The sequence below is a fragment of the Amblyomma maculatum genome, chromosome 10 (genome assembly GCF_055883805.1).
Source record: "Amblyomma maculatum isolate TAMU_Amacu chromosome 10, ASM5588380v1, whole genome shotgun sequence".
NCBI lineage: Eukaryota > Metazoa > Arthropoda > Arachnida > Ixodida > Ixodidae > Amblyomma > Amblyomma maculatum.
Window position 1 is genome coordinate 64,536,384 of NC_139353.1, and position 18,575 is coordinate 64,554,958.

Sequence of the window (18,575 nt, forward strand, 5' to 3'; positions counted from 1 at the left end):
GCTGGGGCGTGAGGTATAGCCATTCTCTGGAATTCACAGGCGCTTTATTGTCCCAGAAAGGAACATGAACTCGCGATACATCTCCCAGAAAAACGGTTGCCTAGGCCATGATGTGCACCTTATGTAGAAAGCGTCTTCTGTTCTTCCGCCAGTAAACAACAGGGTCATTAGCTCTACTTCCTCACAGAATACTTCGACAATACAGATGTCACCTGCATCAAAGCAGCGCTGTTTAAAAGTCAGCTGGTATTCTTACACAAGATACACAGCAGCAGTTAGCACTGCGCGCCGATGCGTTCCGAAGGCCAGCAATGACGGCCGTCCTAGTGGCGCCACCTGTTAGGGAAGAGTAGAACTACTCGCTGTAAACGGTCTATAGTATTACCTAAAAATTCTTGCAGCACTGTGGAATCTACATTGCAGAAATGAAGTATGACCGTTGCTGCTGCACACGGTGCATAATGTTTGCTCTCAATAATATAAACTAAATGCACTGTCATTATCAATGTCACCGCCATCATTGTCATTATCATCAATTGCAGCGTCATTGACATCGCTACTATCATCCTCATGGTAGACGAGAATTACTGTGTACTTCTAACAATTCCGGGCATAACGCAGTTGATTGCAGCGCTTGGCTGGGGATCCGAGGGGTGAAGGTTTGACTCCCGGTGGAGACAGAATTTTTAATTTTCTGGTGACATTGATGACGTCATCATGATGATTGAGAGCCATAGTGTGACAGGTTTTGCGACGCACGGACAGCGATGAGTTATTAAAAGCTTTCGCCTTAAAATTTCAAGTTCCTTCTCAGGCAAAAAACAGTCCTTGCTTTATAAGAGACGTGTACACTAGTACTCACCACGTCATTTCCTCGTGTGCTGTGAAAATAAGAAAAATAGATAAACCTTGTACACGCCAAAACTCCCGCTCCGCAGCCCACCGTGGAATTCACTACTCAACATCGAGGCTTTGAGAACTATTCCATAGTTGTCCGTGCCCACTGTAGGGACATGCGCTAAGGGGAAGGTCATCAGGGGCGGTGAAAACAGAAGACGAAAAAGTAGGAAATAAAAATAAATGAAAAATTGAAATAAAAAATTTTTAAGAGAAAATGCATATATGCAAAAGAAAATATTAAAAATAATAGTGTCAGAGAAAAAGTGATAGAGTAAAGGAAAAAGTAAATAAAGCAATGTAAAGTTGTAACGAAACGCTGAACGAGCTTATTACGGAAGCAACCCCGGAACTGTTAATATTTCTAGCTCCGCGCACGCGACGTAGAGGTGTCATTTTCAGGAGGTGTCTCTATAGAATTTGTTGTTACCATAGCCTGACATGCAGATGCTTTTTTTTATTGCGCTCCCGCGTCTTCCCGAAAGAAAACAGTATTGGACAAAGGAATTCAAGGCATGCAGGCACCAGATTACTAAGTACGACCCCCAAGCCCTTAAGTGTGTGCCTAAAGGTTCACAAGACTGGCAGCATGACCGGTGGCGATGGTCTGCACGATCTTGTCCTCCGAGCACAGTAAGGCCTCCCAGTCATTCCAATTCTTGAAGTTCTAGGCTCCGCGAGGGAGTGTCCTACGGCAGAGGAGAGTATTAGGAGGGCAGTGGATAAGGGTCCCTGCCATACAGAAAATGCAGGAGGAGGAGAAGAGGGATACTAGTTGGGAGTAGGACGTTTTGGGGGACAGGACAGTTTGATTCCCCATGCCTAAATTTGTGTCACAGTTGCTCCTCCCTGTAAAGTGTCTTTTAGGCTGCCATCCCTGCTGTGGGTGGTCCAAAGTATGACGTCGTCTGCATAGTGAGCGGGCGTACTTGAGATGGAAATACTTGACAGTTTTCTTACGAAGGAGATTAGGAAGAGAGGATTGGCCCTTTCGGGTGCCCACAATCTGCAGCATTTTGGAAGGGAGATGACAGAAGTATATCAAAGCCGTGTGTTCAGTGAGGAATGCTCAAATGTTGGTGTTTTTGCGCGCACAATCATTGAATAGGGATATAATACACCTCAGCTGCGTCGTAAGAAAAAAAATGCATTTGGTGCAGTCTCCTACACGTGGAGAATACGTAAGCGTGCCAAATTCAGAGTGGGCCCACCTGCATTTCGAAGCCATCACCGAGGTGGTGAACTCAAATTATGTTGGAGAGCAATTTTGGTAAACTTCGGGGGAAGTAAAATTCAAGGGTTAAGGCGTGAAATATTTATGGTGGCCTGTCTACATTTCGATAAGACCAGTAAGTTGACCATGCTCTGGTTACATTATGCTCCAATATTAGTCAAATTCGGATTATGTAATTCGGAGTTTAGGAGGCAAATGTTGGGGTGGCCCTCTTAAACATAGAAGACACCACTGGTATGGCCGTACTATGCATATTAGGTTATATACCAATGTTTTTTTCAAATTCTGACGAAGTCAAATACTGAGCGTCCAAGTTCTGGTGGTGGTCCATGAAGAATCCGAGGTCACCATTCAGTTAGACTAATGCTCAGGCATTAAAATTAGGGAGACCTTAGTAATAGGCTGGCTTGTGTGTCCATCATACGTTACCCTGGAAAATCGGATACAGTAGCGCTGTCCCATCGAACACTCCATGGTGCGGCTTGACTGTGCGCCCTAATAGAGGGTTAGTTATATGAATACAAAGCTCGAAACACTGGCACACTGTGTGCGTTTTACCTTCAGCTCAGCCTTCACAGCAAAGCTTCAGATCAAGCCATAGAAGCACACCTGTTATATAGGATATGTCATGTGAAGCGCGATTACGCTATGTAAGTTCAGGCCATAACAACCGTTAATTAGTCCATATATCTGTTTAAACATGTTTATGCTTGTACAAATTCTCGCAGTTTGGGCTTTGTCCCACACGTTTCACACTGTGAGGTAAAATATTTTTTATCAGGCAGCGTGCCATTAGCAATACGTGTTATATCGGATTTCGTGGCGTGCCCAACACCACACAAATCCCTCAATAAGTTAGAAGAGAACATCCTTAGGAGACTACAAACCAACACATACCCAACACCAGCTAAATTACACCTGTGGTACCCTACACTATACTCTCCGCAGTGCCCACACTGTGGAGAGGTAGCTAACCTCTACCATATGGTGTGGGCATGCCAATTTAATCCCTTAGTTGACCCCATTCCCAACCCCTCGGAGGAGCAGTGGGAGGCTATTCTGCTCAGCGATGATCCTGACCGTCAGCACTGGCTGGTGGGGAGGGCCAGCGCAGCAGCAGCAGCTAATGGACTACCGGACTAGGCGGCCCACCCACATGTTCTGAGAATACTGAATAAATAAAGATGTTTTCAATCAAATCAATCGTGGCGTGCTATTGCATTATGCTAATTTGATGTCTTAAGAAGAACCGTTAATTAGTTGAAATCGTTCCAGCCATGTTTATGCTGCTGGTTATTCTTCGCAGCATGGTCCGTATCCAGCTCATATTGTGTGATACGCTGAAATAATTTTATAGCGAAAGCTACACGAGGCTAGTAAAAGCGAGTGTCGTCATGCCTGTCATAGACAAAATCTGCTCCTGCGCCGTAACCATGAAAACTAGCTGCGCCGTTCTTCGTATGATCACGTGACTAACAGTAGAGCACAAAATATAAGTCTGAGCTTATGCGCATGCTAGCCAGATGCGCCATGCATGAAGAAGCAGACTGCTATCGTGCGGAATGTTCGGAGACTGCGAGAAGCTGCGTCGGATGACCCGGAAATCATTGCTTGACTTGAGGACGCCCGACAGTGTGCAAATGAAAGGCGAGAGGCTAAGCGTGCGTCCAAGACGCCTGGAAAACGTCTCGTCAAGCCTCGGCGTCAAGACATGGAGTGACAGATAAGTCATATAGCACTGAATAGGCCTAGCAGGCATGTGCCCAGCAGGCACAGAAGAGTGGAACAACCTGTGTTGCTATAATATGTACGACAGTCAGAAAATAGTTGCATAGGAATGTGCTGCAATCGAAAGAGGTGTGATAAAAAGCGTCAGCATGAATACACTGACATGATTCATGTACGCTCGCTCCGTCGATCTTTGTCTTCTTCTAGGAGAACATGAAATCCACTTCTGTTTTATCTCTGCCGTAATCCTCTTTTCTACACATTCCTTTCAGTGCATAATATTCAATGCTTGATTTGAGTAAAAGGTCAACTCCTCTTCTACTCTTTCCAAAGCATTGTAATCAAATTCAGTCAGAATAAAATTTAAACTCTCAATCCCTTTCATAAGCATTCAATACACAGTACTATAATTTCTGAAAAGATACTTAAAATATTTTTTCACTTCAGTATAAAGACTACTATGTGAGCAAGTTTTAACTCAACAAGCACCATTCTAAAAAGGAAAACAAAAAGAAACTAGTCATAAAACATCAGCGATGAAAACATCAGCTGTTGCTGAGGGCACAAAAAATTACTTTCAACAAAAACATGTATATTGCATGGTTTTAAAAGCCTTTTGAAAGAGCTTCTAGGGCACTGAGACAGGTTATACACACAGAAAACATAAAAGTGATAAAAAGGCTATTAATAATTATTGCTTTGAGTATTCATCACTGGATCATTATAAATGCTCATTAGGATTAGCAGGCAGCTTTCATCATTGCAGCAGAGTGATGGTAAAAGTCACCATTTCCCAATGGGAGATGAAATCCTGGTGTTCAGCCCGATGCCTGCCCAGATGCAGAAGAATGTAAGGAAATAAAATAAAATGTGTTTACATCATCTTATCAAAAACAAGACGGCTGCCGTTCTCTACTCCCAGTTTAAACAGGAAGTATCTGTCGCCAAGATGCCTGCTTACACGTAAAAAGAATGAAAGGTAATAACAGACATAATTAATGCACATGAATTTACCTCATGTAACAGAAATGAAGCCTTGGTACAGGCGAACTAGTCTCCCATGTGAAAGTTTCTGCCCGAACTGCTGGTTACTGCTGCATATCTATCCAGGAAGATGTTGCCAAGATGCCTGGACACATGAAAAAGAATGCAAGGTGATAGCAGAAAGCTAATTAATGCAGGAGTCTGATTATTTGTTGTAATAAAAAATGAAGGCCGGCTGCTGCATTGTCCAATATATATTTAAGCACAAATAGCAAAACTTGTGCACATGATCACCCTGCTACTTTGTAGCACATCCTTGTAGGGTGCCTATCTGTCCCTTTGGAAGCTGGAAGTCCTAAACCAAATAAAAATAAAGTGGGAAAAATAAAAATGAACACCAAACTTTATAAACACTAGACTAGACTGACAAGCCCTTTTGCGAAACATGAACAACTGAGCAACTTGCGTGCATTCCCTACTGAAAATCCAAACTTTCTAATTGGTTCACAGGAAAGGAAAGGCGCAGTATTGGCCACACTTGCTCTGTGGACCCCTGAATCGCGCCGTAAGGAAAGGGAGGAAGGTAGGAATGAAAGTGGAAAGAAAGAAAGAGGAGCCGTAGTGGAGGGCTACGGAGTAATTTCGACCACCTGGGGATCATTAACCTGCGCTGACATCGCGCGGCATACGGAGGCCACTTCGTTTCGCCTTCACTTCGTGTCAAGAAAGGTTGGTTGGTTGGTTCACAGGAAGAGAAAGGCGCAGTATCTGTCACACTTGCTCTGTGGACACCTGAACCGCACCGCAAGCGAAGGGAGGAAGGTGGGAGTGAAAGTGGAAGGAGAGAAAGGGGAGCCGCAGTGGAGGGCTATTTTTTCAACTTGCAGCCTCTTAATAGAGCATTTCTACAGAACCCAGAAATATATATTACACTTACGTATTCGAGATCTCAACAATGCTGTGTCATCGTTTTTCGCAGTGGCTTCGAGGTTTAAGGCGGGAGTTTTCAGAAGCTTTATGATATTTTATCTGAATATAGCACGTTGAAGGCAGATATGTACCTTTTCCTCATAACTATAAGGTGTAATGAAGAAATAAGTATTTTCCACGAGGTGTCCATCACTGCCTTTTATATGACAGCACGTAGGATATGTGGTTGAAGTCAATATGCATTTTTGTTATTGACGAGAACCATGCGTAGGTGGGTATATTTTATTGACACAAGGATTAAAGCTGATGAATATAATCGTAACTATGTCACATAACTTTCTCCATTCTCAATGGTTAAAGATACTGCATCCGCTATTGCGCGGCGTAGGAAAGGCGCACTATAAGTGCACCATTCCTATGAACAAGTGTTATAGAACACATCGGTATGAATGTGTTCAGAAAAACGTTTTATTGTACATTACACATTTACATGTTTGATGACAAATCCCCAAAAGTGATAACATGCGTGGTTAAGAACAGGGCACACTGCACATAACAGGCCCTATGACGAGGAAATACATCAAAAATAATTTACATTCCGGAAAAAATTGTGTATTTAGAAAAAGTTTTATTAGACATTCACATGAGCGGCGACAAATCATCAGAACGGATGTACATGATTAAGAACAAGGAAAGTGCACATAAAATACATCCTACCGAACAAATACATCACAGCTCAGTATTTACATAGAGAATAAAGTTTGGCTGTTCGTGACGATGATATATACAATTTTGAATGGCAATGTATTCCTGGCCCTGCGGGGCTTGGACGGTAGGTTAACGCCGTTTGCGGCGGAGGCTAGCCAGCCACCGAATTTTATCTGTTGTAGGCCGTCATTGAACCCGCCACTGCTTCGGTGGGGGACGATGGCTGTTGTTGCGGCGCGCGTCTTTCTCTCCCTCTTGCCAAGTAGATGTTTAAAAAAATTATTAGACATTAGACATTCACAGTAGACATCATAAGAGCTGCGACAAATGACCAAAACAGGAAATACACATAATTAACAACGAAAGAAAGTGCACATAAAATACATCACAAATCAGTATTTACATACTGAATAAAATTTGGCAGTTCGTGATGATATATATACAATTTTGAATGGTAATGTACCGTCTTTGTCAAAAGTAACCAGGCTACTTGTTTCGCTTCTCAGTCGGGTAGCAGAAGCTTCGCACCATTTCTGAAGTTGTAAATCAGTGCGAAGTAAAGGAGGGCTCCTGACCTCACTTCTTAACAAGTTGTAATCCTCTGGGAATCCATGTCGGCTTTATAATACAAGCGAGAAACCAAATATACAGCCTGGTTACTTTCGGCAAAGGCGGTACATGACAGTATCGCCGACTATTCTATCATTCTAAAGGCTCACTTTATCACTGAAACAGCCACCACGGCGCTTACATCTCGTGCTCAAGAACGGGCATACATGTACAGGGTATGTCTGAAAAGTGCTTTGCTGCTATGCCTTGAAACTGCGGCTTGAAAATAAAGCGCTTCCGCTTTCGTTCCTTACGTCACCTTAGGCTGTTATTCATAACGAGAAAAAAAATGACATTATGGAGGGTAACCATCAATCAAGAGTTTATGTGCTAACAGACGAAAATTTCGAGTAGCTTTGCAGAGGAGGTGGTGGTGGTTATTTATTATATACAAAAGGAAAAAAAAAAAGATGTTTTGCCAGCCCCGGTATCTGCTATCTGATATCTGAAGCACCTGAACTGGGGCGGCGGAAATAAAGGGATAGCGAGGAAAAGGTAGAAGAAATCAAAGAGGTGAGCGATAGGGAGAAAGAAAAGGATAGGTAAAAATAAAAAAAATATATATACACTATGGTACAGTATACAGTAGTTTGCTTGAGGCCCACCCGAAAATGTCAGGTCACTGAGCACTCGGCACATCGGGCGGGCCTCCGCAATAGCTCAGCGTCCAGGCAACTGTTCACAACGCACGCACTGGCGCACTGTACAAAACACTGACGGCTGTCGTGGGCGATCAGCCGTTATTGTGCGAAATAGCACACGCGGAGCGTTCAGTCACAACGCGCACTATCTGGCGAGGTGAAATAAGAGGGTCATCAAGCCCGCCTGTTCGATATACTCTCACAGGCTCACGTGTGTTCTCTCGCGGACGCGCGCACTGGCCAGCGGCCACAGGATCACAGCTACGTTGTCCGGGATTACCCCCTGCGCTCTGTATTGAGGAAAAAAAATCCGAGAGCACTGCAGACTCTTCAGTGGAGAAATGCGAAAGCCTGAGCGTTACTACTGTATACGGTACATCGCGCGGCCCACCGCTCATGTCGGTTGGAGCGACTGTCATCTACCCTCACCGGCCGCAATATCTTTGATCGCATCCATCTCACACCTCCCGGTCCCGGTCACTGCTAATAATAATGCTCTACACAACATACACTCCTCCCTGCGATACACTGCGTTCTCAAGGTGCATCCCTTACCTAAGAGTATGTTGTTGTTGTTGTGGCTGTAAAAAGGAAAAGAAAATGCATGGGCCTGCTACTGACTCTGTAGCTGAGCTACCTCTGATGCCTCGCGCGGACAGAAAAGTAAATAGAGAACAACAGCCGTCGTCCACCACCGAAGCGGTGGCGGGTGCAATGACGGCCTATTGCCCCGCCGGGGTGATGCAGTGGTAAGACGCCCGACTACTGCCCCGAGATCTCGGCGGCTGCGTTTCGATGGAGGCGAAACTAAGAGGCGTCCGTGTGCTGTGCGATGTCAGCGCACGTTAAAGATCCCCAGGTGGTAGAAATTACTCCGGAGCCCTCCACTTCGGCTCCTCTTTCTCTCTTTCCACTTTCACTCCCACCTTCCTGCCTTCCCCTACGGCGCGGTTCAGGTGCCCACAGAGACAAGTGTGGCAGATACTGCGCCTTTCCCTTCCTGTGAACCAACTAATATTATTAATGACTGCCTACAGCAGTTACAAATTCGGTGGCTGGCTAGCCCCCGCCGCAAGCGGCGTTAACCTACCGTCCCAGCGCCATCAGGGCCAACATCAGCCACCCATCACCACCTTCCTTGCTACCGCCCCCTAAGAATATGCACCCAGAGCACCATGTTGTTCGCCGTAAGGCCAGCACAGAAGCTCTTCACAAAAACTATGACTTCCAGCCAGAGACCGTTTACGTAGACGCTGCCTCATACTCCCCCCGCCCTGCGTTCGCCCACATCGCCGTCTCCAACTCTTTGCAAGTGGTCGCGGCCGGTACAACGTTCGCCTCCCCTTCCCTAGAGGCGGAGGAGGCGGCGGTTGCCCTCGTCATACCTACTACCCGAGCCACCGCCACCTTTAGCGAATCTAAATCCGCTGTACGTAGCTTCGTCCGCAGTCGGATCTCTGGCCAAGCCTTGTGGGTCCTCGCCTCCCTCCCCCAACCCGAACACGCTATTCAATTAATATGGGTGCCCGGTCATACGGGTCACCCAGGCAACGAAGCAGCTCACCCTTTTGCTCGGTCAGCCGAGTAGGAACTGCCACCGCCTGGGGAGATGCTCGCGAGCGCAGGGTATCCTATCACGAAGTATTTCTCCATTACCGTGATCAACGAATATTCTACGCTCCTCCTCATAAATCTCTAAGCTAGAACAGGTGACGTGGCGCCAGCTTCAGTCCCGTACATTCCCATCCCCTGCTTTCTTAGCTTTGATCCATTCAAGACTGTTCTCGTTGCAGTGCACCCCGTGTGGGGCATCTAAAGCTGATTTTGAACACATTATAATGAAAAGGAAATAACTATGAAAAGAAAATAACCATACCATGAAATAACCGGACATAAAAAGGAAATAACAAGAATAAGATTGGGATGGAGCACATTTGGCAAGCACTCGCAGATTATGACTAGCAGCTTACCGGTATCGCTCAAGAGGAAAGTATACAACAATATCATCTTACCTGTACTCACCTATGGGGCTGAAATGTGGAGGCTAACCAAGAGGGTTCTACTCAAGTTGAGGACAACTCAGAGGGCTATGGAACGAAAAATGGTAGGGGTATTAAGAGATAGAAAGCGTGTAGTGTGGGTCCGAGAAATAACTCAAGTTACCTACATTCTAGTGGAAATCAAGAAGAAGAAATGGGCATGGACAGAACATGTAGTGCGATGAGAGGATAACCGATGGTCGCTTAGGGTAACAAACTAGATTCTAAGGGAAGGAAAGCGTACAGGGGGGGCAGAAAGTTAGGTGGGCGGATGAGGTTAAGAAGTTCGCAGGGGTCCGGGTTATTTGGAGAAATATGGGAGAGGCCTTCGCGCTGCAGTGGGTATTGCCAGGCTGATGATAATAAAATGCTCGGAATTCCACCCTCTAGCCACTTGCAACTTTTCGACCTCAAGCGATGGGAGGCTGCGGTGTCCAGCTATGACCCGGCCGTTCAAAAGCGGCTGACGGACTGGACTTTGGGAGTCGCTGGGAAGCACCAGCTTCCGGCAAAAACACGTAGCCAAGAGCGGACCCGTCATCAGTATGTAATAACTTAGGGCTCCCAACATTGCATGAAGTTTTTCACCACCGCCTTGGTCCAACACAACCAGCGTTCTGTCGAACGCATCAAATTTCAACGGCGTTCTATAATTCATAAAAAGCATTTCTTTAAAAAGGTCGTTGCCCTGCCGGGGTGGTGCCGTGGTAAGACGCCCGACTACTGTGCCGGAGTTCCCGGGTTTGAGCCCGACCACGGCGGCTGTGTTTTGATTGAGGCGAAATGAAGTGTTGTTGCGGCTGTAGGAAGAAGGAAAAGAAAATGCACTGGTCTGCTACTGGCTCTGTAGCTGAGCCACCTCGCTGCTTGATTTAAAAAACTGATTTATTTATAGGAAGGGAAAGGCGCGGTAACTGTCTCACTTGTTTTCTGCGGACACCGCCACCGCGCCGTAAGGGAAGGGAGGAAGGTGGGAGTGAAGGTGGAAAGAGAAAGAAAGAGGAGCCGTAGTGGAGGGCTACGGTGTATTTTCGACCAAATGGGGATCTTTAACGTGCGCTGACATCGCACAGCACACGGACGCCTCTTCGTTTCGCCTCCATCGAAACGCAGCCGCCGAGGTCGGGTTCGAACCCGTGTACTCCGGCACAGTAGTCGGGCGTCTTACCACTGCACCACCCCGGCGGGGCTAGCTGAGCCACCTCCCGCTGCCTCGGGCAGACAGAAGAGAGAAAGTAGAGAAAAGAAAAAATTGGCAGTGGCTTAGCTTGGTTAAGCCTGGTAATTGCGAAAGCAATAGCTATGGCTACGCCTAGGTTCAGCTGGTGGTGTAGCTAGTTGTGGTGCTTGTGGTTATGCTTATGGTATGCAGTGATTCACTCTGGCCACGCATATGGTTCAACTATTGTTTTTTGCGGGTTTCCTGCCTGGTTATTTAATGTATAACTAGTAGCGAGGCAAGGAGTGCCGTGGCTGCAACGACATACTTGGTTGTGGGTGAGGTTAAGGCAGAATGTACAGCTGCCGCTCCGGCACCGGCTGCAACGGCATTCCTTACGCCAGCAGAAATGAAAGCATCCCTGAGAATGCGTTGATTCCACCTGCCGCTAGGCCAGTGCCTCCTATAGTACCCAACGTTGCAACCCCGGTGGTAGCTGCGGCTGTAGTCCTATAATTCCTCTTAGCTTTAGGAGCATCTGGCACAACTGCAGCTCCGCGGTTGGTAGCTACCGCCTCGCGAGCCGACGGCGCGAGTTGGGGCCTCTGTTTTTGCCGAGGATGGGATGACGTCACTCTGGTTGTAGGGCCCCTCGTTGAAGGAGCGGGAGTTAGGCCGCGGTCAGTAGTTACCGCCTCGCGCGCCGACGGCACGAGTTGGGGCCCCTGTTTTTGCGGCAGATGAGATGACGTCACTCCGGCTCTAACGCTCTCTCACGGAGGGAGCGGGAGTTAGGCCGCGGCTGTTAGCTACCGCCTCGCGAGCCGACGGCGCGAGTTGGAATGCTGGTTGGGGCCCCTGTTTTTGTGCAGCTGTGCTTGGCGGCGCGCCAAAGGCCACGCTAAAGGTCAATGGTAGCTACCGCCTCGCTACGCGAAGGGCTGAAAAGTGAAAGTAGTTGTTGTGGCTGTAGGAAGAAGGAAAGGAGGAGGAAGAACATTTATTTCCGCCGAATATGGTGCAGCAGCCACCTAAGAGTCCGCACGCAGGCGTCCGGGGAGGCAGTCTGTCACACCGCGGCCAGAGGACACCCGGCCTCGTCTAGGAGAAGCGGTCTTCAGCCTCGGCCGCCAGGCGGACGGCGAATCGCTGTGTTTTTTCGTCGGAGCTTCTTAGCGTGGTCTCCCATTCATCGCTAGTTTTAATCGCGTTGCGCCCTGGGGCACGAACGCATCTCCATATTATATGATCTAATGTTGCCACGTGGCCGCAAAATTTACAAATTTCGGTTTCTGCACCGTCCCTCTTCCGCCCTCTGGCACCCGTCCAACTCCTCCACAGGGGCGAAAAGAAATTTCGAGCTTGGAGTCTTCTCCAGTCATACGATTCCTTTTTACTCAGGGATCTAACCGGTGGCGGATATATCCTCCGGTCTTTCTTCAAGTTGTCCGTTACATCCCTAAAGGTACCTATACATTCTTTGGTTTTAGATGTTGTGGAGGCGTCCGCAGCACCCCGAGGTAGCGAGGAGCGGGCGAGCATGTGGGCAGCCTCGTTGCCGGCGAGACCGGCGTGTGCTGGGGTCCAGATTATGGTCACGCTTTCGGCGAGAGACGACTCGTTCAGAAGTTTTGCAGCACGATTGCTGACTCTACCCTTGCTAAAATTTCTAACCGCCGCTTTGCTATCGCTGATGACGTGTTTCACGCCTGGTCGTGCAATGGCAATGGCTATTGCAATCTCCTCCGCCTCTACCGGCGGTAGATCTCGATTTCTTTCTATTCCTATGGCGATCCCAGTGTCCAATAGGGCGACCGAGGTTACGTCGCCTTCTTTCCCGATCGCTGCATCGGTGTAGGCGACCGATCCCGGCGGGAGTTTGTCCAATTTGTTAGCGAGGTGCTTAGCTCTGCTTTTTCTCCTCCCCTCGTCGTGTACAGGGTGCATGTTCTTCGGCATGGGCGAGACGTATAGATGCTTTCTGATTTCTCGATCTATGCTTTCTCTGACACTTTCGCCTTCCCCGGGCGCTAGTAGGTTTACCCAATCGAGGATTTGCCTACCCGCCGCCGTTCCTGCGAGTCGCTCTCTCTGGGACAGCCTGACCGCCGCAGCCAGCTCTTTCCACTCATTATGCAACCCCATTTTTTCTAGAATGTCGTTAGAAGTAGTTATGGGGAGTCCTAGAGCGCACTTCGTGCATCTCCTAATTATGGTGTTTAATTTGTGTTCTTCGGTCTTGTTGATATTTAGGAATGGAGTCGCGTAGCACATTCTGCTCGTGACAAAAGCTTGTACGAGTCTGAGTCTACTAGCCTCCGTGAGACCACTCCTTCTGTTGGACGTCTTCTTAAATACTCTGACTACGAGCTCCGCCTGATCTTTTAATTTCTTCATCAGGCTTTTGTTACTACCCCTGCGGTTGATAATCATACCTAATATTCTAATTTCATCTACTTTCCGGACTTCGTTTCCGTTGACTTTAATTTTGATATCTGGAGTTATCTTCCCACTACTGCTGGTCATTACCAGAAGCTCCGATTTTTCTGGCGAACAGCATAAACCTACGTCCTCTGCGTGATAGCTGATTATATTTGCTGCCTCTTGGAGCCTGGATGTGATGTACGAGTCGTTCCCTTCGCACATCCAGACGGTCACATCGTCCGCGTAGATGCTTAGTTTTAAGTCATCGAGATGGCCAAGCTTACTGGGGAGCTTCCTCATTACGATGTTAAAAAGGAAAGGTGAGAGCACAGCCCCCTGCGGAGTGCCTCTGTTACCCAGCGGGAACTCCTCCGAACATAAGCCCTGAAAGCTGATGATCGCCGTCCTGTCTCGCAGGAATGATCTAATATAGTTGCAGGTTCTTTCTCCTACTCTAAGCTCAGCGAGCCCGTCGAGAATGGCGTCGTGACTGACGTTGTCAAAAGCTTTTTTAAGGTCTAAGCCTAGAATAGCTTTCGTATTTTTTTTCCTGAAGTCTCTGACAACATCGTTATGTAGTCTGAGCATGGTATCTTGCGTACAAAGGCCGGGCCTGAATCCGACCAATTCAGCCGGCCACGCATCATTCTCTTCGGTGTATTTGGTTAGCCTCCTCTGAATAACTTTCTCAAGTAGTTTGCCTACGCAGGATGTTAGCGATATTGGGCGGAGATTCTCCAAGCCCGATGGTTTTCCCTGCTTGTGGATTAGGGTGATCTTAGCCCTCTTCCACTCTTGGGGTACTTGACCACTCTCCCACACCTGATTTAAATATTTGGTTAGGGCATTGATCGATTCGTCGTCCAGATTTGCGAGCATCTTGTTATTAACGAGGTCCGGCCCGGGGGCCGAGCGTCTTTTTAGGCCGTGCAGCTCCGCTCTGACTTCTGCCACTGTTATGGACGCGTCAAGCTCGCTGTTCGCCGGTCCGTTGTAATCTCTGTAATGCGCTGTGGCGGGGGGAGCTACGTACATGGACTTGAGCTTGTCAATGAGCTGTTTGTCCGTACCCTTAAAGTTATACCTCGCCTTGACCTGTTCTATATTGGCGACCGTTTTGGACTTAGTCGGGTCTATCAGGAACCTGAGCAGTTGCCACGTCTTGGCCCCATTCATGGTGCCCTCCATCTCGTCGCATTTGTTATCCCAACGTTGCGACTCGAGTTTCCGGGCGTATTTTTCTATTTCGACGTTGTGTCTGGCTATCTCTCTCCTGAGATTGCGGTTCCACTTTTGCCTTTTGAGCTTCTTCGTTAGCTCTTCTTTCTTTTTGAACATGCCGAATAACCTGCTATCCATCGCCTCAGGCAGAGCTTCGCCTTTAATTTCTTCGGTGGCCTCGTTGACATGGGTAATTAATTGGGCGGCCCAATTTTGAATGCACTCTATATCTCCAATTTCTTCCCGTTCTCTGATCTGTCTGAATTTATCCCAATCCACTTGGGTTTCCGTCCGACACACAGCGCGCTTAACGCTCACTTTCCTACTTAGTTCTACCTCTAGCACGTAGTGGTCGCTACCTAGATCCTGATGCTTGTTCGTCCACTTGACTATGCCAGTTCTATGGCAGAGAGTCAAGTCCGGGTTTGTGTCCGCTGACACACTGTTGCCCACCCTCGTCGGGCATCTAATGTCGTTAGCGATGTAGAGGTTTGACTCAGTGATATCTTCCAACAGCGTTTGACCCTTCGGGCTGCTGGTCGTGTAACCCCATTCTCGACGATGTCTGGCATTAAAATCGCCGGCTATTATTAGTGGGTTCTTACCTGCCAGGCTAATCGCTCTCTTAAATATCGGGCCAAACCTCGCCTTCGTGCACTTCGGGGAGCTGTACACATTGAGTAGAAATATGCTGCCTCTGTTCTTTTTACCGGTCAGGATTTCCACAAAGACCGTTTCGGTCTCCCTGTTACCTACTTCGTGCTGGACGACGGCGACGTTGTTTTTGACGTACGTCACGACCTGTGTTTTACTTCCCTTCCCGCTATCGTAGCTTTTGTACCCCGAAAGCTTCCATACACCTCGCGTTTCCTGCAGAGCCATTGCCAAAGGCTGTGTGTTCTGGCTAGCTACGTACTGTTGCAAGAGCCATCGCTTCATTGACAACGACCGGCAATTCCATTGCCAAATTTTAGACGTTTTGGGATCCATTATGATTTTGATATTGTATACCCGATGCGTTGCAAAGGGCTTGAAGCATCTTTTCTAGCACTCCAAATCTCGCCTCAAGTTTCTTATTCAGGTTCAATTCGAAGTCTATGATTTCATCCTTGACTAATTTTCTAAAAGCCACGTGCTTTCTGGCTTGTCCAATTACACTAGTGTCGTCCGATTTACGTTTCGCAGGTCTAGCCTGATCGATATTCATTTCATCTGAGTCGTCACTGTCCCTGCCACAATTGCTCTCGCTCGCCCCACCGGGTCCCCGTATGACGGGCGGCCTGAGCATCGGAGGTGCCGGTGCAGGTGTAGCTTTTGCCTCTTTTAACTCTTTAATTACCTCGACTAGAGATTTGAGGGTTTCTTTAATCTCTTTGATGTCTTCTTTAATGATTCTGATTTCTTTGCTATGCTCGGCTTGAGTCTGTTGTAATTCCGAAAGTTCCAAGTTTTTTTCTTTGGAGACCCCGCTAGCGAAGCTGACCGACTTACCGCCTGCGTTAACTTCTTCATTCGTCTTTGCTTGTCCGGCCGGCGTCTCCCCGGGCTTCGGCCAGTGGTTCTTGTCTTCCTTGGGTGGCGGTGGTTGTGGCGGCCCCCTGTTCTTGCTCTTGGATCTGGGCTCATCTCTGGTGACGGATGCGCTGGAGTCTCTCGCACGGCCCGTTGTGCCCGCGGCGTCTCCTCTTCCTCTCGATCTGCCCCGGGTTTTCGTTGGCTCTTGCTGCTTGTTTTGAGCCTGGGTGGCTTCTTTCTCTGCTTGTCGGACTTTGAGAATGTGCGGGGTCCGGTACATGCTTCTGCAGCGGTTGTGCCCCAGGGGGTGGCAGCCGCCGCACAGTAGGCATTGCGGCTCGCAGTTTTGTTCGTGCCCCTCCGGTGGATTAAGCATTCTGCACCCTCGGCATCGAGGGCTGGTGGGGTCCGGGCAGACGTCCGACCGATGTCCTAGGTTGCCGCATGCGTAGCACACATCGAATTTCTTTTTGTGCAGGTTGCACCGGTATAGCAATCCGTTGAACCACACCTCTCGCGGGACTTCTTGGTCTTCGAAAATGATGAGCACGGTTTTAGACTTTTTCCCGAGCCTCCTCGCTCCAATGTAGCCAGGGTTATCTCTGAGTCCCTGCCGAATTTCCTCCTCCGTGACGTCCAGCGGAACGTCGTATATGACGCCCTTGCCGCCCTCCGGCATGGCCGCGTGAGCAGTTGCGTCTATCTCAACTGGCCCGATTTTTATGGTCGTAATTTGCTCGTACCGCTTTGCCCTGCCGAGCTCCGGGGTCATAATTAGTAGGGACTGATTCTTCGGGTTGGCGATGAATCTGTCTTCCCCGTTCAGGTTGAGGCCTGCAGCCGTAACCAGGACCTGGCGCAGCTTCGGTCCCGCTTTCCTTGTCAGCTGATCGGCGCCGCCGTGCGGTCGCAGCACTACGCGGAACATCTCCTTCGGTATTTTCGATCTGACCGTGCCTACGGATCTCTCGGCGAGTGACCTTCCTATCGCTTTTTGCCGCGATTTGGCGGCCTCGGTCCCTTCGCTCCCCTTCACGGGTGCCTCCTTCTTCGCTTGGGACGCTGCGTCGCATTCCTTCACATATCTGCCTCCTTGTCGGCGGAACCATGAATTTTCTTCTAAGGCCTCAACCGCCTCCATATTTCCGTCCTTACTAGTGTCAGAGTTCGGCTGGTAGCTCTGATTTTCCTCGCTCTGCCAGTCCATGCCGTCCACGCTCCGAGGGTCTTCCCTCGAGGGCGGCTAGGCCGGACGCTAGGCTCGGACGCTAGGCTTAACTTGGCGGCGTTGTTGCTCCGAACTTCAAAGTATCGTAAAGACCAAATTGGTGGTCCCACCTTTTAGAGAGTTGGTTCCACTTGATCCTCGGGACTTCCGAAAATCGGTCCGAAGTGAGATGTTGCTGGGTGCACCCAAAAGCCGCCGAAAAAGGCCATTAACAGCAGAGCTCGACGTGGCAGCGTCTTCACTCCTCGGCGCCCCCTGGCGGGCTCCAGGAAGAAGGAAAAGAAAATGCACGGGCCTGCTACTGGCTCTGTAGCTGAGCCACCTCCGCTGCCTCGTGGCACGGCCGGTGCGGCCCGTCGCGTCGCCCAGAAGAGCCGTATTGCGCCTAGTTCTCATCGCCACCGCTGCGGCGCCAACACTCCGGGACGAGTCCGGGCGGAGAGCTGCGCGCAGCGGCCGTGGCTGTGCTTTCGTTTCGGCGTTCGCGTGGTCGGCGCTTGCTCAATTTAGGATTATGAGCGGCGTTTCACTCAGTATGTGATGCTATGTGCACGTTTGCTATTGATAAGGTGATAGCGGCAAGTTATCATCACCAGGCTTTTCCAAGTCATTCGTGGTCTTCCGTTTACAACGAGAACGGGGCAGTCGTGTGCATTTAGTTGCGTTTCAACCACTGTAATAATGTATTAGACATTGCAATCTTGAAATCGGGACATGGTTTAGGGCCATTTATTCAGTGTGCACGTTTCTGGAAACTTACAATTCAGGCCTGTTTCTCCGTTTTCACTGGAAATAATATTCAAGTGGGTACCACCACCAAAACATACTAGCTAACACAAACTGTTGCAAAAGAAACAACACAACACAGCCAGTTCAACGACACGCCCACAGGCTCTGGCAATTTTTTTCTCGTTTGATTATGAAGCCGCGTGATGCACAGAAGACACGTAAGCTTATTTTACAAGCGAAGAACTTTTCTCGAAAAAGGTTTATGTGCAAGCGTGATTTTTTCCACTGTCTGATTGATGTTGCCTGTCCAGTTGGTCAGCAGTGGTCGCATTAGTTTATTTAGGTCCTTAGTGTGACTGCGGTCTTCTCTCTCGCAAATCAATTCCGTAAATTGCACAAAATAGGGAAGAAGGGATGAAATTAACATGTTGCATAGCTTGCTGCTTCTTATGACCTGCAGGAACTTCATCACCTTGCTAACAAAGGTGCATGGTGATTTTCAGATACCTTCGGCGTCCATCATCAAGAAA